The sequence below is a fragment of the Natator depressus genome, chromosome 1 (assembly GCF_965152275.1).
Source record: "Natator depressus isolate rNatDep1 chromosome 1, rNatDep2.hap1, whole genome shotgun sequence".
Taxonomy (NCBI): Eukaryota; Metazoa; Chordata; order Testudines; family Cheloniidae; genus Natator; species Natator depressus.
The window spans coordinates 182,185,847-182,208,750 of NC_134234.1; the positions used below are offsets into that span (position 1 = coordinate 182,185,847).

Here is a 22,904-nt window from a genome sequence, read left to right on the forward strand (position 1 = left end):
GGCTTGTGTCCCTTTTTCAAACTCCAAATCCACTCCTTATAACTGCTTATAACATCCCAGTTAATAGCTTCAGTCATTTCTCTTGTGGGAGAGCCTAAGAAGAAACTAAGTGCCACATCCAACCCTCCCCCCTAGTCAAACTGAATTTGCTCATAGTATGAGATAAAAACCAGGCCTATAATGTGCCAGCCAGTAACTTCAGTTTGTCATTGACTTCATTATGAGAAAAAGTGTGGACAGACAACACAAGCATCACATAGCTCAACAGCCGCACACTAGGAGATCTAGTTTTTGTTCATGACATCACTCTAAGGGACAGCTCAATCAACATGCAAGCAAAGACGAGAAGACTGTGCAATATAGCAAGAAAGATGGTGTTAATCAATTATGAAAAAAATATCTAATGGGGACCCCAGCAACTCCCAATTCAACCATTGCAAAACAATACAAGAAGTGAGTCAATTCACATACCTTGTCAGGAATGTGGAAGCCAGAGAGGATATTCAGAAGCAAATGTCATGAATTGGTGACAGCTGCATTAGCCAGCTTTAACAAAATTTGGTTGTGGAAAACCTACAATATCCAAGAATTTATTGGATAATCCGTGCCCTGCTGTGTTCATCTTCAACTCAGATATCTTAACAGATGGACGTGAAAGTTGGAAATCCACCAAAGATACACACAGATGTCGAAGTGTCTTTGAAAGAAAATGTCATGGAAAAAATACTAGGTATTCAACGCATGAATTTGAAAGAAATGCTGAATTTGACAAAGAATTTAACTCCTCCTCGTCTCCCCTGGGCCACGGGGCAGCTGGAGAAGAACACAAAAGGACCCCTCCATCAGACACTACTCAGAGAAAGAAAATTCATGGACTCAACAAATAGAAGACATGCACAGAGCAACACAGTATAAACAGGGATAGTGGAGCCCTGTTTGTTCCCTATGCAACATCTGATGGCATGGGAAAACTTCAGATTCAGAATAGCATCAGTCATTTCCCCTGTGGGAGAGCCTCAGAAATGAAGTGCCACATCAGAGCCCATCAGATGTTGTCACTACAAGACCTAACAATTTCAGACTGATTAAAGTATCATTTAGTTCCATCAGACTCCATTCCAAAAAAGGAAAATCATGAAGGAAGTTATACTGCATACATGCTGGCCATAATTTCTACTACAATTTTGAATATAATACTCCCAAAAAAGGCCTTCAGCTTTTTCTACAAGCCTACATGATATGCTTCAGAGCACCTGCAATCGCTTGGCATTTCCAGCATTTATCGGACGCTGAGGATAAGTCTGATGTGTGCTGTAATTCATAATTCGTTTGATTTCACTATTTCATAGGATTTTCTCCTGTGCTTCCTAATCAAGTTTGCCACTAATCTGCATATCAAAAGTATTTCAGTATATTTATAGCAATAGCCTTTAAACACTTGAAAAGTATTAGCATGTTGGCATTAATATAATCAATTTTTTCTGGCATTTCCCCTTCTCTCTCCTCCCAACCCATTCATTTTACATACGTTAACAAAAATACACATGTATGTTTGGCTGCTAATTATTTTCCATCTCTGAATACATATTAGGCATCCATATATAAAATGTTTATCTTGCTTTTATCTTCCTTACCTCACACTAATCTGATGAGTGAATTTTTCCTTGACATCACCACCACCGTAAAGTTGCATGAAAATCTGATCACAAACACATGCACACATTCTTATCTGTAGTGTTATAAACAACTGCCACAAAAATCTGTGCTGATTTTCCAATTTGTCATGGAAAAAAGAAAAATATAAAAAAAATTTTAGATTATCTAGTATAAGTGGTCTTTAGACATTTTAAATCAAGTGTTTCATTCAAATTGCACCCATTTTGGAAATACACATTTCCAAAAAGTTGATCTTGCAGATAGTGATTCCTCCATCTTTCTCAGGCTGCCTATATTGTATTTATCAGGCAGATGCTATTCTCTGCATACTCAATACTATTTTCCCAAACTTTTGAAGTATGTATATCGTGATGTGATATGCTCAGTGCTCAGTTCCCATTTCAGTACCTAAATGAAGGTGCCAGAAATCCTTCATGAAAACCCTGCCCATAACCTTTCTAATATGTCTATTGCAAAGGAGAAATACAACTTAAACTGGATCATATTGCTGAGAGTAAGTGCATTTTGCAGCAAGCCTACATCATCTGTGAAACTAAATATTCTCAACGGTATACATGCCAAGAAGGTAAATTACAAATAATCCTATGGTGGAGTAAACAGTTTCACCTGTTCCCTCTTGTCCCATTCAGAAGCGTATTCAGTGTAATTGCTTTTCTATAAAGGAGACGTGGGGTAGCTCACACACTGGAAAAGTAAATGTTTAGAAATCAACACTCCCTTTTAAACAATCAGTCTTTGCCTTTTGTAAATTATCATGAACATATGCAGAATTCTTTTCGGGGCACAAAAACTCAGTACATATAATACATTGACATTTAAAGTTCTGTAACACCATACACCCACTTTGCATCTGTCTTCTACTGATGCGTCTCTTCTGTCAGCCAGGGAATCTCTAGACTCAAGCAAGTAGAGCAGGCATTAACTTTATCTCAAGTTTAAATGCTTTTCATCTAATGCATGAGGAAATTCAATGTTACAGTTGCAAAAGTAACTGCAAATCGACCCCATTGCACATATATTGACATATTTAAGTGCGCAATACTATTATTCAAAAAACGGTCTTACACCAAAGTCTAGCTCTCCTGAATTTTTTTTAATAATTTCAAACACTGCATTAACTGTTGGTTTGGGGGTTTTTTTGCAACGGTATTATAAGCATTCCAAGAGGTCAGGTTAGTTTTAGATTCAAAAAGAGGTTTTTTTTCCTTCTTTTTAAAGATTGGGGGGGAGGGGCAGAGAAAAATGGCTAGACACAGATAGAGAAGCCATAAATTACCCAGATCTAGCTTCTACTTACAAAATGTAGTAAATCTTTTTAAGATGGGTACAAATAGCAAGAACAGCACCATCCAAGTCTATTTATATGACCAACAGCTAAGATCTCCTCCTCCGAACAAATTCTACTCTTTATAATCTCCATACAGAAAATATCACCTGCTGCTCAGTCTGGTTCAATTGTGTTTGAAACCAAATTTACATTCAGTCAGTTGCAAAACTGGGTGTGCTCTCTGCTGGTCATGCTGCCTTTCAGATTCAGGGATTATGCAAATAAATTGTCCTACACTCTGGACTGACACTAGAAGGTGTCAAGTTGTCTTGCCCAAAAAAAGGGACACTCAGTCAATTGCCTGCATTTCCCCATCAAAAAATCAAAGGCATCCTCCCTTATCCTATTTTAAGGTGTCCTTAACCAGGTACCATTTAAACATAACTTGTTAGTGAAGAAATTTTCTTGTTCTGTCAGTGAAGTTGGGCTCTGGACCATCTCCAGGAACTAAGAGGTATATTTCCATCATATAAAACCTGCTGGAAAAGCATTTAAAAGTTTTATATTATTTGTCACCATACTAAAACATTTCCCATGATCTGATTAATGTTTTACAGTGCTAATGACTTTCACATCTATTGATTGGAAAATAATTAAAGATATTGACAGACTGTCCGGCATAACTGCCCTTTCCCCTTCCAAAAATATTTCTTCGCCTACATTATCTCACTAACTTAAAAGCTGATCATTTTCCATTAGGGATAAGATGGTCATGGTTGAATGAGAGACTGAAACAGAAAAGGAATGAAGGAAGCACCCTGAATAATCAAGTGTCATCATTTTCACTTTCTGCCTGGATATCTTTAAATGACTCATGAATCTTGAACTGGGGTTCAGTAGTATATAAAATTTAGGTCAAATTCTTCCCTCAGTCATACCTATACCTTGGGAGAATGTTGCCCTAGTTTAGACGCAAATAAATTGTCTGTTAGTTCATTCCGATCAAGCAGGTCATCAAGTACTCAGAAGCTGCAATATGCACAACATGGATTTCATTAGCATTGCAGAAGGCACATTTGGTGTTCCATGCCTTTGATCAAAGCTGTTTGAGCATTAGAACATGGGATCTGGGCACCTATTTTGACTTAGGCAGCCAAATATGAAAACATGGCCCCAAAAAGGCATCCACTTACACTGAAGAGATTTTTAACAGAACCAGTTTATAAAAGTTATGCACGTTTACTATTCTGGAAGTGCAATTTTCTCATTGCAATATACTGAAACAATCTGGACTTTCACTATATCCTAGTTCACTGTAAGCAGAATTCACTATATTTGCTACCAGAAACTATCATTTTACAACCCTAACTAAGCATAAGCTTTTAATAGATATGTACAGTTATTCGCCCTTTAATGTTTCACCAGATGCTGCAGAACAGAAAAAGGACCATACTAATGAGAGATTTGCTGCAGTAGCACTTCCTTGAAAAGCTTTGGCAAAGTAACAGTGTCAGCAGTGACAACTATGATATTTAAATATGCCGGAGATCTACGGAAAACAAATGTTATCAAAGATGGAAACAAGCAGACACCACATTTTAGGGCATAATTTCAACATTTGTCTATATTGATGAATATGTTCCATAGACAGTAAAAAAACTGCAAGGCATTATTACAGTAACTGTTTATATGCTAGACATACTGCAGGACAACTTGTACTTGAATTCACTGATACATACATATCACACACACACACACGACATCTTGCACTAATTACATTAATCAGAAATCTCAATCAATTCTAGAGCCCAACTATGACCAACTATATCAACAATTACAATCAAAAGAGTAGGTCTATGCTGCACACTCCCAGTGAGACAGAATACACACACTGCATGCTTGACCCTGCAGAGTATAAATAGCTGTGTAGCTGCTGAGGCAAGTCAAAGTGTGTCTGAACCCTGTTGGTATGCACCCTATGTGGCTCTCTTCACACCCAACCAGGGCTTCCCACATCTACACTATTTTTAGCAGTGTAAGGCCCTGCTGCCAGGGAAAGGCTCCAGAAGCAGGGAAAGGCTCAGCACTTCCCCACGACGGAAGACTTTCCCCAGCGCCTGTGCCTGCAAGGGTTTTTCATTGCTATGTGTCACTATACACTGCCGCGTGGACGCAGCCCCTGGTTTGCACTGCAGCATGTAGCTACACATACCCTACATACCACTGCCCATGTAGACGAGGCCCAAGAATTTAGTCTCTTGTTTCCAATGGACAGCAGGGTAACTGGAGGCTGAGAAAAGGGGGGAAAAGGAGACAAACGCAAACAAAACAATTAGAAAATTCTGAGGCGTGTCCATGTCTGGACAGCGCCAGGAAGGATACTCTGACAAAATGTAGAACCATAAAGGAAATTTTAGCACAGTTATTTAAATAAATGATTTTCTAATAAAAACAGTCTTTAGAATAGAGTCTTTGAAGGTCAGTTATGGAAGCATTATTGGAGACTTCTAAGACAGGCTAGAATAATATCACTCCTGAGCATTTGAGTACCTATTCTCAAGTGCAAACTACCATATGACATCACTAGCTTTAACAACATTCACAGGCAAAACCAGAAAACCTTTCCCAGTACCCAGCAACTCAGCCCCATTTTATTCAGGAAAAAAAAACCTTTCAGGTTTCAGATTTTATCATGGAGGTTTCACACAGATGTAGTCATGGATACAACAAATGTTGTCTCTGGAAGAGCCATATGTATATGATGACTATTCTCTATTCCACATTTTTACAATGCAGTTCTTCGAAGTACACAGCAACATGGTGATCAAACTACTGAATCAGAGTCCCAAATAATGCTATCATCATTATGAAGTTCTGGGAAAGCAGCAACATAATAGCAATGCTAAGCCCTCACAGCAGAGAAACAAAGATTGTGATTTAGAGCAATTAAATCAACAAGAAAGAAGCAAATGAAATGGTCTGCTAAACCTAACATTTACCTCTTTCATCAATAGGACATCAGTGAAATTAAACTCAGACTGAATAGTGACCAAAAAGTCATCATGATCTGGTAGTTGTTCTGTGGTTGTGAGTTGGTACTACTGATCCCACAAGTTTGGTATCCATGTCACAAATGTGCACCATCAGGAGCCTCATTAACTAATATTCTTATTGGCAGACTCAAAAAAGAGCTCTGGACTGAATAGACATGGATCTTCAACTACTCTCTCACATCTGGAAGTAGCCCCACTAGCCCATTACTGAGGCACACTGTACAAGGTTGTGAGGCAGAACCTACCACTGCCACTTGCCATGGTGTACAGGTTCTATGGATAAACTGAGACTTCAGTTTCCCGCACTATCCCATTTAGTACTTTTCATAAGCACCACCATCCATCTAAGAAAAAAATAAATACAAGTACATTAACTTAACATGATTTAAATATGTATTGCTAACAGAATGCCACAGGCAGAACTAACCCTTTAAAAGAATAGCTGGCACGAAATAACCATTAAAAAACTGGGATAATAAAATGTACTGGGTGAAGTTCAACACTGACAAAGTTTCAGTGAAATTACTCCAGGGATGAACACTGCCTCCTGAGTGTAGCTAAAAATCTTCTTGCATATCTCAAGACAAGGGAGATCATTTTTTTCCTGAGGCAAGGGAGTGTATAACCAAACTATCATCATTTTGCTCAGTAGTTATGTGCTAATGTTTCCAAACTTTATGCAGATGCAGAAAACTTTTGGCAAACAATGCAAACAAAACTTCCCATTGGAACTAGAATGAGAAAAATTGACTGAAAAGAAACCATGCCTATACACCCTATCAAAATTCATGTCCAGTAACAACAAAGATGGCCAATTCCCCACAATTTACACAAATCACTCCCTTAGAGGGTCTGCAGCTAGTCTACCATATGAAAATGGTATTGAAACAAGACATATTGTGAAAGTCATGCAAATGAGTCCAGCACAAATAGTTTTATTACAAGAACAAATTTACAACCAAGACAATGTTTCAATAACATAACTGGAGCTAAGAACAAAACCTGAAACAAAGAAATTTGATTTATGCTTCATCCACAACCTGTCCTGAACACAAAATGTTCCTATAAATATTAATCTCAAACATGAATGCCTGCATGAAATGAAATCAAAACAGTCAATGTACATTTTTTCTACCCAATTGCTTTAAAAGTAGCTGATCTGAGCCCATTGTCAGATTCTCAGTGCAACCTACTCTGTGCGGTCATTGAAGTGAAATAAACTGAGCTGCAAACCACTCTGTATAATGAATTGCCTAAATATGAGAAATATCTGAACTGATGATATTTTCAAATAAAACACCTACTGTTTCAATGCATTTTCTCTTTAATCTTGTGGTATAACAAGAATAAATATTCATATTGATGGAACATGCTTTTGCATGGAACCTAGACAGCTTTTGTGGTTATCAAATGCCGCCGCTGCACCTCAGCATTCCATTTCCCTGAAAACATTTTTTACTTTTGCATTCTCAAACGCGAGTATTATTCTTCATGATTTTATAACACCAAGGAGTGTTGGGTGCTTCACCACCCACACGGTTCTCTGCGGGACTGGAGTGAGCCTAACTTGTAGATGCAAAAAGATAAGTAAGGATGACAGACAGACAATGAGGATAGAGATGGGGATTTAATCTTAGCACATTCAGTAGCTCTCACTGAGAATCAGATACTAATATCTTCATTCCATGTGCAGAACTGTCATTAGAGTCAATGGGTTTTGCATAAAGATGAAGAGTGGATGATGACTTTGTGGGTTTGATTTAACTTTATGATGGAATCTACAGCTGGAAAAATACTACTAATTATACTTTATCTGAGCCTAGAAAGAACTAGCATGCCATGCAATTCAATTGCTTTAGAAGTTGTCGATTTAAACACTTTAGTTACAGTGTGATTAAATACACTTATTACAAACCACAAAAGTTATCCTTGAAATGACTTCTTCAGAATCCTTTTTTCCATATAGAATTTTAACATTTATGTAAATGGGCCCAATTCTCCACTGCCTTGCTCTTTTATAGTTATTTACACCTGGGCAGGGTGGGCAAAAAACAATGTCATCCTAAGTTAGCAGCATTTTACACCCACATTTCACAGGTGCAAAATAACAAGATTACAGAGAAACAAGCTTGATGGCTAGTCCTGGGAACATGAAGACAAATTTGGTTTCATTTCAGGTTGTTTGGTATGTATTTCCCAATCATTTTTTCTAGTCAAATATTGTAGCACTCACCACTTAATCTATACATCATTCATACTTTCAAAGTAAGAAGATTGTGTTTTCCCAAATCAAATCATGTTTGTGGTACCGTATTTTCCAAGCTGTAAAACACTTAAGTCCTCTCTGCTGGCTCCTTTCTCTGATCTGCTCTGCTACTCTGCCTGAGCTCGAAAAGCTGAGCTCTGCCTCTCTCTTTCTCCTACACCTCTGTTCCTTGCTTCCCTCCCCTTCTCTGCCCAGAGAGAGAAGGAAGTGAGGAATACAGGGGCCCATCTCTTCCCTTCTTGAGGCTTGTCTCTTCCCCCACCATGGGGACTGTGAAGAGGTTTTTAACTCGCTAGAGTTGGTCATTGACTCATTGGGCTCATGCTGTACTGTTGTTGCATGAAAAGTTATGACAAGCTTTAACCTTGAAATACTTGCACCCTGTGTGATGACAGAGACAGGTGAGAAAAAAAAACATTTTATCAGAGAGCAACGTACCTTGAACAAGCATTTTATCATTTTTTAAAAAAGTATTTTGATAGATGAAATAAAAAATGGAGAACTGTCAGGAAGCCAGAAATCTTCTTGGGACACCAGGACACTGAATAAAAAGTGGGATTATCCAAGGTAAAAATCAGCATGTGTTGTTTCTATGTTTAACTAGTTTGGAAAGATCAATCAATCATCTCTTTTTACTGATAACAAGTTTATGTGCTTCTAACTTAGACTGTGGTTGGTCACAATGTGTTCATTTGCCAATTTCTTCCCCTTCAATATTTCAGACTTAGGCTTTGAAGAATTCCATTTTTATTTTAATAATTTTGACAGATAAAAATAAAAATAAATTACAAATATTGATATTATCAATTTACATTTATCACCGTTACAGGAAATTAGGGGTGGGGGCGGGGTCAGACAATTATTTAACACCAATGTTGTAACACATTTAGGTGGGACTCTAATATGTTCCCAAGCTCCATTTTTCTTACTTTGTTTATCCGTGCATTTCAACCAGGGCCGACTCTACAGTTTTGGCTGCCCCAAGCAGCGAAAAAAACTGCAGACAGCAAAAGGAAGAAGCTGCCACCGATTTGCCGCCGTGGCTGCAAAGGAGAGAAGCTGCCGCCGAATTGCCGCTGTGGCCAGAGGAACTGCCACCCCTTTCCAACTGCCTGCTTGGAACGCTGGGGCCTGGAGCCGGCCCTGTTTTCAACTAAAATCGATGGACATATTTTTTCATCAGTTTGTGTGTAAAATGAAATTGACATTTACTGACAAAAATCTAATCCTGCCAAGCCTACACATGACTGTATTTTCATCAGTCATGCTAACAGCAAAGCTAGCAATGTGTTTTTAAACTTTACAAGGGAAAAGGTTTTATATAATACCCTCTCAATGCATATTGCTGTTTGCGACAGATAAATGAAATGGCCAGAAAATAATACAATTGACAATCTGAGAGTCAGCTGAACAAGTCTTACTATCAATACATGAATAGCTAATCAGCTAGAGGAAAAAAAGAAATCAAATGGTTTGTAGACTGTCTGCTACTGAGAACATCATCTGTCAGCTGTGATTTAAATGCAGCATCAGTGGTGCTACTTAAATGCAAAAGATTTAAAATATGATCTGATCTCAACCCAAACCACTCAGGACTCTGGTTAGCTTGCTCAGGACAGCATGGCCAAGGAAGTCAATGGAACTGACCTTTCTCTTACTTAAGCTGGAATAAATCAGGAGTAACTCCACTCTGAAGTTTCAGTGGAGTTCCACGAGCATATGGAGAGCGTGAGAGAGGGGATAACTAGGCACACAATGCCTCATCTTTACTGAACAGGTCCTTTCAAAAGGATTCTGTCTTAAGTTCAAAATGCTGCTTCTAGTCTTTGACTCCGCATAGACTGGCTCTATTTAAAAATCAAAAGCACATCTTGCACTTTAAATGTCATTACCATAGGTCTTACAATACTGTTTAAAGTTGAAAGCAGCAGGTTAAGTAATAGCTTATTTCTGGAGGGTTTGTTTCTTTTGTTCCACTAAAGGTTTATTTAAATTTTAACCCATAGTAAATACTGATCATCAGTCTGTGATCCTTGCTCAGCTATTCAGTCCTTACTCAGACTGACCCCCAACTAACATCAGCGAGAGTCAGCCTGAAGGAGGACTGAGAAGAAACCCAAAGTAAAAACAACAAGCCAAACCCAAAGGGCCTTTGCTCCTTTCAGGATCACTGGAGTGTGTGTGGATGGCTGCACTGCAGCCAGAGTACACAGAAGAATTGGCTGACTGGCTCTGTCATAAATATAAAGGGAAGGGTAACCACCTTTTTGTATACAATGCTATAAAATCCCTCCTGGCCAAAGGCAAAGTCCTTTCACCTGTAAAGGGTTAAGAAGCTCAGGTAACCTGGCTGGCACCTGACCCAAAATGACCAATGAGGGGACAAGATTCTTTCAAATCTGGAGGTGGGGAAAAGGCTTTTGGCTGTCTGTGTGATACCTTTGCCAGGAACAGATCAAGGATGCAAGCCCTCCAACTCCTGTAAAGTTCGTAAGAAAATGCATTAGGTTTTCTTTGTTTTGGCTTGTGAAATTCGCTGTGCTGGAGGAAATGTGTATTCCTGTTTTTGTGTCTTTTTATAACTTAAGGTTTTGCCTAGAGGGATTCTCTATGTTTTGAATCTGACTGCCTGTAAGATTATCATCCATGCTGATCTTACAGAGTTGTTCTTTTATCTTTTTTTTTGTTCTTCTAATAAAGTTCTGTTTTTTAAGACTCTGACTGGGTTTTTTGGGTCTTAAAAATCCAAGGCTGGTTTGTGCTCATCTTGTTTATTCTCAAGCCTCCCCAGGAAAGGGAGGTAAAGGCTTAAGGGGATATTTTGGGGAAATAGGAACTCCACGTGGTCCTTTCCCTGATTGTTTGTTAAATCACTTGGTGGTGGAGGTGGCGGCGTTTACCTAATCCGAGGGCAAAGACTTTGTGCCTTGGGGACGTTTTAACCTAAGCTGGTAGAAATAAGCTTAGGGGGTCTTTCATGTGGGTCCCCACACCTGTACCCTAGAGTTCAGAGTGGGGAAGGAACCCTGACAGGCTCCGTCAAAATTCCTTCAGGGGTCTTCTGGGTAGCACAGCCCAGCGTGGCAGCATCCCCTCCCTTGGATGCTCCTTCTCTCCCACCCATTTCAGTGGCTGACCACTATCTGGGCCTGTGCAAATCCCTCAGCATTTGGCCCATTTATGAGAAAAGGATAAAACAGAGCCCCAAACATCTGGCCTTGGCTGCTTCAGTACATTGCATGTACAGTAAGCTACATAAACATTATCAACTGCCCAATAACTGTACTAATGATCTCCAAGGAAGTGATGGTAGCCATTGTCTCTGAGTCCACTACACTGGACAAAACACTTGAACATACCAAAAAGAACTTCCTGCTTAGGCAGAGGAGGAGGAACTCTCACCTAATAAGTATTTTCCATCGCTCATAGCTATGACTATATTAAATATAAACATTTCTTTAAACTGATCATTGGGAGCTGTGTATTGAAGAAATGACAGAGCATTTACTTAAATTTCCTATCACAATCCTTAGCTTTTATTACATGAAGGAAAGGTTCAGAAGTTTGAGAAATTGAGAGAGCAAGAGAACTATCTTCCAGGGAGTTCTCTAGTAGCTTTCTCTACATAGCAAAGTTCACTGTCAGTATAGCTTTTTCTCCACATGTATGCATGGAACATTCTGCCAGCTGGTGAGACTGGAAGACGGGGGAGGGATCACTTGATGACTGCCCTGTTCTGTTCATTCCCTCTGAAGCATCTGGCATTGGCCACTGCTGGAAGACAGGACGCTGGCTTAGATGAACCATTGGTCTGACCCAGTATGGGCATTCTTATGCTGCAACAATGTATTAGTATTTGTTTGTTCCACAGGCATTTCTAGGCAATAAGAACACAGCAGACAAGTGTCTCAATTAACCCATGTGCAAACAGTCTCAGAAATATTTAATTCCTTTGTTGCTGGATTAAATACTGTGAAGAGTACATAATGTATGTAACACCACAGATTCATTCTCAGGAAAAAAAAAAACTAGCTCCTGAATTTTCCCCCCAAGGATTTGCTCCTCTCTACTTATTAGATCAGGAGGAAAAGCAGCTTATTAACAATGCCAATATTTATACAGTATCTTCACACTTGAAGATTTGATCTTCTTAAAATTAAAACTCTCTCTTTAAAGGCCTGAATCTAACCCCAATGATGGAAGCAACAAAACTTCCATTGAGATCACAATACTTTTTGGGGGGAGGGGCGAGGAATCAGACCACGTATTGCCAGTTATTTAGATATCTAAAATATCCACTTGGCCTGACTTCAAGCACCCTTTTTTGAAAAATGTTTGCCAGTATGGTTGTCAGATTTTTAATCTAAAGACCTTCCACCTCCCCTATATTTATAGAGCTCAGATCATCTTGTTTTAAAGATTTTTTTCCCCCAATCTATTTAATGATGTGCAATTTCATTCATGAATCTTTCTAATTTTTTCTTCAACACTGTTTGGAAATAGATTGGGTTTGTCCTTGTGATTCGTAAAAGGATTATTCCCTATGCATCAGATCTGACTAACGCTTTAACAGTCAGACCCTCTGAAGTAACCTGGGAAATGCAGCACTTTCAGCCTTTTCACAGTGGCTGAAAATAGCAGAAATTGTAAACTCCCTGAATCAGAATCCTTGAAGTCAAGCTGAGATAACTTTCCAAGTGTTTTAGGGCAAGATATTAGATTCATGAAGATCACTTCAGTGTCCTCACAAGAAGCTCTCCATTATGTCAAGACAAGGTAATAAGTATGCATGAAGAAAGGAATTCTTTGGCCTAACATATTTTAGGCAAGTCATTTGGACTATAGTGAGGATTTCAAGGGCCTGTTTGGTGAAAAAAGTGAAGGTTTCCTCCTACATACTGAACATTCCAAGAGCACAGCTGCCCCTTAAACAACGCATAGGTATCACAATCACAATTCTACAGAAATGTTAGGAATGACCATTTCAAGTTTTTATAATTGGAATTGCATGTCATGGTACAATGGAAAGTATCTTCTTGTTTTACCAACATTTATTTCTTTAACAGGCTAATTTCCAATATAGTTTTTTTTTTATTCTGAAAAACAAATGACTGTAATGATTTCTTAACTTATTTTAAAGAGCTTCATTGCATCGCACCAGAATCTGACCCTACATTCTTCAGGATATTTCCCTAACGCCATCTTTATGTAGGATCATTTTTTTTAAATTTAAGCTAGAACTCCTGCTTTGTATAAAAACAGACCAACCACTTTTCTAATGTTTCAGAATCATACCAACATATATTGTTACATTAAGAAATTCACTTTCACCTGACAAAGTGATTATTTTATTTTATTTAAAAAGTAACAGAGCTGACAAATAAATTAAAATCTGGAAACCAGCTTGTCATGTGTTAGCAAAAAAAAAAAAAATTTACAAATAACTAAAAAAAAAAAAAACCACACACAACACACAGGAATATGGTTTACCTATCAACACTTCCACACACTGGCGTACCCTTTTGAGCAGAATTCCATTCAGGATCAGACCCCAAAAGAAGGCCTGATCTTGCAAGATGCTAAAAAGTGTTGGTTGAAAAATGGAGAAAGTTAGTCAAAAAGTTTGATCACTGGTTGAAAAATACCTCACGAAAACCAAAACCCACATTTGGGGGAGATGAAAATTTTCTAAAATGGCAAAGAATGTCGGAATTTTGAAAGTTTTCTGCCAGTGATGGTGTGGAGCACTCCTATAAGGTGCTAATTATCCCTCACCATCTCCACTGCTAATTACCCTCCCACTCCTAGCAAGCACTTGCTTGTGTAGTTTAGTATTCTCTTCAAAAAAATTGTTCCAGCACCTCCTGAGTAATCTGAATACAGCAGAGTATCTTTCCTCAAAAGAAAGAGCCCCCTTTGACAGTGTCAGTGTGGAGTAATATGCCCGATTTTGTACTTCAGGTTCTTTCTGGATTTTAGAGCACTTAGAAGAGCTGAGTTTTTAAACCGAAAGCTGGTCTTAACCTTAACTATAGCAGAGTGACCATATCAGAAGGACGACTGGTGAGCGTAATTCCATCAGCACCTGTGTAACTATCAGACCTGCTCCTAGCAGCTATCTGAACAATATCCCCAAATATCACTCCTCATATGAGGTACCTCTTGACCCTTGTCTCCCCATCTCAGGCAGTTCTTTCCTCTGGAAGTTTTAATTGGACCCTGAGACTAGTACTGCAGAAGGTTGCTTTTTTGGTGGTTCAGGTTCTGTAGTTTCTGCATCAGAGTGTTGCTCTTTTAAGACTTCTGAAAGCATGTTCCACACCCTGTCCTTCTCAGATTTTGGAAGGCACTTCAGATTCTTAAACTTTGGGTCAAGTGCTGTAGCTATCTTCAGAAATTTCACATTGGTACCTTCTTTGCGTTTTGTCAAATCTGCAGTGAAAGCGTTCTTAAAATGAATAACTTGTGCTGAGTCATAATCCGAGACTGCTATAACATGAAATATATGGCAGAATGCAGGTAAAACAGAGCCGGAGACATACAATTCTCCCCCAAGGAGTTCAGTCACAAATTTTATTAATGCGTTATTTTTTTAACGAGCGTCATCAGCATGGAAGCATGTCCTCTGGAATGGTGGCCAAAGCATGAAGGGGCATACGAATGTTTAGCATATCTGGCACCTTGCAATGCTGGCTGCAAAAGTCCCACGTGAACGCCTGTTCTCACTTTCTGGTGACATTGTAAATAAGAAGTGGGCAGCACTATCTCCCGTAAATGACAAACATGTTTGTCTTAGCAACAGGCTGAACAAGTAGGACTGAGTGGACTTGTAGGCTCTAAAGTTTTGTGTTGTTTTGTAAAGTTATGTAACCTCCCCCCCCCCCCCCCCCAAAAAAATCTACATTTGCAAGTTGCATTTTCACAACAAACAGATTGCACTACAGAACTTGTATGAGGTGAACTGACAAATACTATTTCTTTTATCATTTTTACAGTGCAAATAGTTGTAATAAAAATAATATAAAGTGAGCAGCATATGATTTGTATTCTGTGTTGTAATTGAAATCAATATATTTGAATATGTAGAAAAAAATCCAAAAATATTTAATACATTTAAATTGGTATTCTATTAACAGTGCGATTAAAACTGTGATTAATCGCGATTATTTTTTTTAATTGTGATTAACTTTTTGAGTTAATCACGTGAGTTAACTGTGACTAATTGACAGCCCTAGTGTAGACGCTTACTGCTGTAGTAAGTTGATCCCCCTCAAAAGGCAGTAATTAGAATTCCTCCATCTACCTAGCTGAGTCCACAGTGAGGGTTAGGTTGATCTAACCACATTGCACTGGGTGTGACATTTTTCACAGCCCTGGGCATTATAGCTAGGATGCCTTAAGTTTCAGGTGTAGCCCACGCCTCAGAGTCTTGATCACCAAGTCTTTATTTTAAATGCCTTTGGCATTGGAACTGGGGTTTCCCCTCAAAATGGTATTTCAGCTTCACTGGGCCCATCTCCCCCTACTTCTATTTCAGCTGACACTTGTGTAGCAGAGGAAACAGTGTGATATATTTGATGGATCAATTAAAAAAAATCCTCCCAGATCACTGTTGTCTTTGCTATTCCATTCACACTTTCTTTCCTCCCTTTCATTAGATGTCGTGCTTAAGGGCAAATGAATGTCACAGCTCCTTATATACCAGTACTGATATTAGTCCACAGACTTTAGTCGTACTAGGAAGGGAGAGCTGCCAAAGGTTCTGTGAGAAAAAGCACCCCAAACTGTAGATGTTTTTATTTCTACCATATCCAAATCTCTTCGTGTATGGAACTGGGCTAGAAGTCTCATAAGAAACTCTTTTCAGCTTTCTGGTACCCTTTCTGCTTCGAGGGAAGTCACTAACATTGGCACTTCTATTTCCTGGCCCAGCTGGAGTCAAGGTGCATAAAGAGTTCAAAAAATAAAAATAAGGAGGGGCAGTGGAAACTTCATCAGACCTCAAGAAGGATGAATCCATGCTTTATTTTCACTATGTTTTAATTATATGCTTTTCCTCTATTTTTAATCATCTTTCACATTAGGACTCTGGTCCAATTGAACTGTGGTTGATGCAAGAGCCAAGGTGGACTTTAGTTCACTTCTGAGGACCTAAAATCAGTTCTTAACCAGGGGTATGCATACCCCTGGAGCTACTCAGGGGTCTTCCAGGGGGTACATCTGCTCATCTAGATATTTGCCTAGTTTTACAAACAGGCTACATAAAAAGCACTAGTGAAGTCCGTACAAACTAAAATTTCATATAGACAATGACTTGTTTATACTGATCTCTATACACTGAAATGTAAGTACAATATTTATATTCCAGTTGATTTATTTTATAATTCTATGGTGTGATACATGAAGAGGGTGAGAGGAGTAGCTCCCTTTGATGGGCACCCAGCCAGCCAGTTAGCTGTAAAATCCCTCTTGGTCTGTTCTCTGCTTGCTTTACCTGTAAAGGGTTAACAAGCCCACAAGTAAAAGAAAAGGAGTGGGCACTTGACCAAAAGAGCCAATGGGAAGGTAGAACTTTTTAAAATTGGGCAAGAAAATTTCCCTTTGTCTGTTGTTCTCTGGGCTGCAGGGATGGAGCAGCAATGCTGTGTAAGGCTTGAACCAGGTATGAAAATTCATCTTCCATACATAGAAGAAATTATTTGGATAGGGAATGTTTAGACAGACACAATCAGGTTTATTTTGGCTTGTGGATCTCCTCTGTGCTAACCCCAGATGCTTTTGTTTGTTTGTAACCTTTAAGCTAAACCCCCAAGAAAGCTATTTTGGGTGCTTGATTTTTGGAATTGCTCTTTTAAAATCTAGCAAAAGCCTAAGTCTCAGCTGTAATTTTTTCCTTTTTGTTTTTAATAAAATGTACGTTTTTTTTAAGAACAGGATTGGATTTTTGGTGTCCTAAGAGGTTTGTACGTGTTGTTTGATTAGCTGTAGCTACAGCTAATTTCCTTTGTTTTCTTTTTCAGCTCTTCCCCCGGTAAGGGGGCAGGGGGGTGAAAGGGCTTGAGGGTACCCCACAGGGAGGAATTCTCAAGTGCTCCTTTCTGGGTTCAAAAGGTTTTTGGGTTTTTTGGCGTGTTTTTGTTTTTTTGCATTTGGGGCGTGGCAGTGTTTACCAAGCCAAGGTCAAAAAAAAGCTGTATCCTTGGGAGTGTAATACAAGCCTGGAGTGGCAAGTATTAATTTTTAAAATCCTTGCAGGCCCCCACTTCTGCACTCAGGAGTGACAGAGTGGGGATTTAGTCTTAACATATGGTAAAAATGAGAAGTAAGCAATATTTCAGTAACAGTATGTTGTGACACTGTTTTGTATTTTTATGTCTGATTTTGTAAGTAAGTAGGTAGTTTTTCAGTGAGGTGAAACTTGGGGATACGCAAAACAAATCAGACTCCTGAAAGGGGTACAGTAGTCTGGAAAGGTTGAGAGCCACTGCCTTAGATCATCTGGCTCAACACAGACCCAGTCTACCATAAATCAACATAGCCTAAAACTTCCCAATGAGCCATTCCAGCAGACAGCGATTGCTCAAGCAGAAAAATGCTTTAGCTAAACCAGGAGAGAGCTGGCATGTGAGAGGAATCCTCTGTTGTCCAGATCCACCCCATCTAGGGCAAGCTTTATACCATTTTATATTTGACATCGTTTTAAGCTAAAGAGTGGTATACACAATATAGAACCACCATGGAAAAAGATAAATGACCTTTTTCCTGTTCCCCTCTCATATTTTAGGACAAAATAAAAATATTCAGGAAACTGGAAGACTAAGTATTTGTTCTGACTCATCTTTAATGCTCTCTTTTTATCATTTTTAAGACGGATAATTGTAGCGTGTAGTGAGTCACTTCGAACTAATAATCTTTTCACACGGTTTTCTTTACCAGGTCAGATTAACACTTAGTCCGATTTGGCACTCTAGTACCCGTCTTCCTCACTTAGACACAGTATGAGTCAGATTCTGATCTCTCTGGACCAGATGGTTTTCACATGTCTCAAACTGTCAGAAATGAGAGCTTGACAACAACAAAAATGGCACCCTAATTGTGATGCAAACATGAGAGCAAATCCACGCAGAAGAACTTCACCTATCTGAATGTTTATAAATATTTTGCAAACCAGCCTTTCAAGACAAAGGAGAGGCTCACCAAAATTAGGACTAACCTGCAAATTAGGAAATAGAAACCTCTTATTTTATGTTGTTTAGATACATGAGTCAGGCTGGTTGGAGAAAAAGCACAACACAACTTCCAGAATAGACCCTTAAGACGGAGTTTATTCTCATTAGATACACATCAGCTGGTCTGAGTGGTCCTTGGTTATGAATTAAAAGGCAAATGTCCCAGTTACTATAAAAATGGGGGCCATCTAAGTACCTGAGATACTCCTTTCTCAAATGTATCTACAATCCTTTCTTCTTCTGAAAAAGTATTATACATCTACAGAGTTGTAGGGCTTGCCATGTGGAGAAACACCATAGCCAACAGGTTAGGCGCTCACTCTCTAACCCTTGTGATGATAAAACATTCAAAAAGGTTGCTTAAACAGATGCTATTTTCCTACAAGGCTTCTTTTCAAATCCAAGTGTGTTGGAAAAAAATAATTGCTCCCTTTTTGGTTTAATACAAGTTTGACACCAGGTAAGGGGAAGCCAGTCCTCAGGAATAAGCTGTAGAGATGGAACAGTACTTTTATTACTGCATGACAGTTCAGACTGGTTCTGCTCAGACCTCTGGAAACAACTAGTTCACACTGGCCATGTTTGCAGGCTTTACCTATTTAATGCATTTGCTTTCAGATGCTTCTATGCAGAGGGGAAATCTCTACTTAGGAACAGGAAGGCTTCCAAACACACACACACACACACACACACGATATATAAAAAGCAATCAAGAGCAGTCTGACCCTCATCCTGTCCCTAACTTGTTTAAAAAAAAAAAGGTTAAAAAGTATGCCAGCTGTGTACTTTAATACATAAGATATTCATCCTTTGCACTTTAACCATTCATTTCTGATGTATGTTGATGGAAGACAATATCATTATGGTGGAGTTCTGCCAATCCAGCTATTAAAGTACAGTGGTTGTAATCAATCACTTTAATGCTACTTGCTTCTACAGGAGTAATGACTCCAACTGAGTCAGCAGCTGGTACCCCATTGACTATATGGCACCCAGTGAATCCCAAGCATTGGGGCACCAAGTCTGGTTGAAAGCTACCAGACGGAAAATAATATTTCAACAACAAACTGCTTTATGAAGCTGCGCTTAATGGATCCTGAGAGGTTACTTTGGAGTTCATTTCATGCAATATGTAGGAGTAACTTCAGAGGCTGGGTGGGACAGCTCCATGGAGCGTAGGCCGTGTGGCCTGAAGCCTTAGAAAGCAAAGTGCTCTCTGTTGTCACTTGTTGATGAAGTGGGAGAAGAGCAGCGCAGAGCTGCTTAAGAACTACAGAGGTGTAGGAAAAGGAGCTCTCTGCTGGCATCCATTGGAGAACATGGGGAATTGACTGAATGGGACAATTGGGGGCATTTTGGTTACAGCACAGTAAATTTTGAGTCTGGAGGCAAAGAAATGCTATTGACCTTTGTGGGAAATACATACAGACAATCAGATGTGCCTTGGTTCACAGTAGGGAGCCCACTCACAGGTTCTTGGCATACGAGACAATTTGGTATATCTGAGAACAGTGTGGGCCTGCCCTCACCTACGTGATGCCACCAGTGTGACCTCACATGCACCTTGCATGCAAGGTCATGCCTGCAGAGGGTGGAGCAGCACACTTTTCAAAATGGCATCTGGTTCGGTCTCAGTACCAGACAGGGGATGAACCTTAGAAAAGTAGGACAGTCTAGTTGAAAACCAGCTGAATGGCCTGCCTAGTTTACTCTGACCGAGACTGCTGTTAGGCACAGTTGGGTGAGGGAGCTTAGTCAAAGCTGAGAAGATGGAGGGAGAAAGAGGTTCCTACCTTCCACTGGGAGTGCCTCTCTGGTGGTGAGAATTCTGTTAAGGGTCCAGCCTACCGCTGAACCCTCACAGAAGAGCTGAGCCTGCTACAGAACAGTGGGAGGTAGAGCTAAGGGTGGCTTGGAAGCAATAGACAGTGCAGAGTGACAGTAGCAGCTTTGGGGTGACTGATGGACAGAGCAGCCGTGGCTGAGAATTGCTGAGGAAGCTTTGGCTGAAACCACGGAGTATGTCTAGGACCCTGGGAGGCTGGAGATTCCCTGAGCCCAGAAGTCTACACTGCAACAAAAAACCCCGCAGCCCAAGCCCAAGCCAGCTGACATGGGTGTCATCGGTGTCTAATTGCAGTGTAGACATACCCAGAGAGACCAGCAGCCCAACTAAGGGACCCTAGTGCAGGCCTCCCTGCCAGAAGTTGAAGCTGAAATCACCCCAGTTGAGCCAGGTGGTAGAGCCCCCAAAGCAGTCCAGGACAGCTAACAGTGAGTGGGGAGCTGGGAAAGAGGAAGGTGGCTGGAACACACCAGCCACTCAGTTGCCAGCGGAACTGAGGTTGGGTCTATGGTTAAGGCACCTGCGGGGGAGGGGGAGGGGGGGCACTCTTACCTCATAGAACTGGGGGGGGGACGGACAACAATTTAGTAGATCAACCAAATTCATTCTGTTCTCCCCTCTTTTCCCTCCCCCACCCCTTAGGGTTCTTTGCTGTAATCCCTGGACTAAATAGGGAAGTAGTGCCTATCCAGGGCACTCAAGATGGCACATAGTTTCCCAGGTTTCTAGGTGGAAGCTCTAGCCAGTGTTAATTAAGTCTTTAAGAAAACAACTAGAAAATTGAACCCAGCCTTCTTTGCTGCTCTCAACACCTAGCAGAACGGTTACATAGGTAACCATTACCACCCTATTCCCTTTATTACAAAAAGGACATTGTTTATGGATGGTTTAGAATCCACAAAACACTTCCTTTATGAGTGCTTTAGCCAGAAGAGAGCTGGCAGCAGGTAATAGGCAGGAGAGCTTTCCTGCCAGCTCTCTAACCAGTCAGGGCTGTGAGGATGGAGAGGCCAGTGTTTCAGTATCTGTTCATCCTTTAGCCAATCCAGGCTCCCTGGGTAGTGCCAACCTTCTCAGCATTGCTGTTGATCTGTGGAGTGGGGGCTTGTAGCAAAGTGCTGAGCACTCACCACTGTGGCACCTCCTACTGGTCATCTGGGAATTAGCTCTTTTCTAACCTCAGCACGCCCTCTGCTGGCTGGTGTCTCACCTGCCTCAGGCTCCCATGTCCCTCCCAGACCCCAGTGCCCCTTTCCTTGGGGTGCCTGCCACAGCAGCACCCCCACACGCTGGGTCTCCCCTCCCAGGGGAACTCTCTACGCCCACCTTGCCTGAGTGGCTACTGCCAGTCATCATCTAACCCCGTTTCCCTGGGGCAGACTGCAGTCTATAATGGCCACTCATCACTGGCAAAGGGGTAGGACCTGCTGCCTTTGCCTATCCCTGGGCTGCCCCTCTGCAGCGCCAGTACCTTTTTCAGGCCTTCAACAAGGCCTGCAGCCTGGGGGTTTACCAAGCTGGAGCTTCCCAGCTCCCTTTGCCCTTCCCCAGCCCTGCTCTGCTCCAGGTATCTTGCTCCCAGGTAACTAGCCCTTCCCACTCCAAGGCTAGAGTGAGACTCCTCCAGCTCCTGGCCCCCCAGCCCTCTTATCAGGGCCAGCTAGGCCCCGATTGGGAAAGCAGCCAAAGCTAGGGCCATGCCCAATCAGCCTAGCTTGGCTGCTTTTAACCCCTGTTCTTCAGGAGTGGGGCAGCCACCCCACTACAATGGCTCAACAAATGAAAAAGTACAAGCCCTTAAAATAACTGCACAGAACACACCACAGATATTGTATTTGTAAAAATGAGTATTCCCTTACAGGCAAGGATGGAGTACACTCAAAGCATTGGCTAGATTCGTTCTGAGGTGTTTACTACATATTAAGGCCCCAAATGCCTTTTCTAAGGAAGAAGAGCACTGCACATTGCTAGGGGTTTAACTTTGGTACAAAGGGGCCCATTTTAAAATGAGTGTAAACAATGCTCTACAGGAATTAGGGAGCAAAGAAACCTGAGCTGTCAGATCAGGAGAACTTTACAGTAGTGATCAGCTTGCCATGCTGGCAGATGGAAACAAGAGATCTATACATCAGCGTGTTAATTGCGCAGATCTGGTAATGACTTCATCTGGATTAATCTGCTTAGTTGCCTCACCCTTCAAAGCCAATGTGGCAAGACCCCTCCATCTGTCTTCGTATGTTGTATTTTCATAAATATATTCCCATACTTTTTTAGTGCATAGTTTTTATGGATAAGCTTCCATGTAAGCTATTCGGAGTTTGATTTGAAAGTGATTCATGAATGTCTATGTAAATTCTGTTCACATTGTTTGGCATGCCAGGAAGTTCAGAAAGATTTATGCTCACATATACCCAATTTTGCCACAGAAAATTTTGTTGTGATGCTACCACACCAAATTCTCCAGACTTGAAAGTGGGACCACACCTCAGCTCTGGTGCAACAATGAAACTCTGATCTCAGAAAAGTTAATTTCCCTTTCTAAAAGTAGGCTATGTGCAAGACAAAC

The 22,904-nt window shown here is 40.5% G+C and overlaps 1 protein-coding gene across 2 annotated transcripts in view; it reads right to left on the minus strand.

The window, feature by feature from the left end:
- POU1F1 (POU class 1 homeobox 1) overlaps positions 1-551 on the minus strand; it is a 152,548-nt gene extending 151,997 nt beyond the window's left edge. For both annotated transcript variants that reach the window (XM_074971761.1, XM_074971757.1), the window contains exon 1: positions 472-551. The gene's annotated coding sequence lies outside the window, so the exon portion shown is untranslated. The remainder of the gene's footprint in view (positions 1-471) is intronic.
- Between the last annotated feature and the right edge of the window lie 22,353 nt (positions 552-22,904).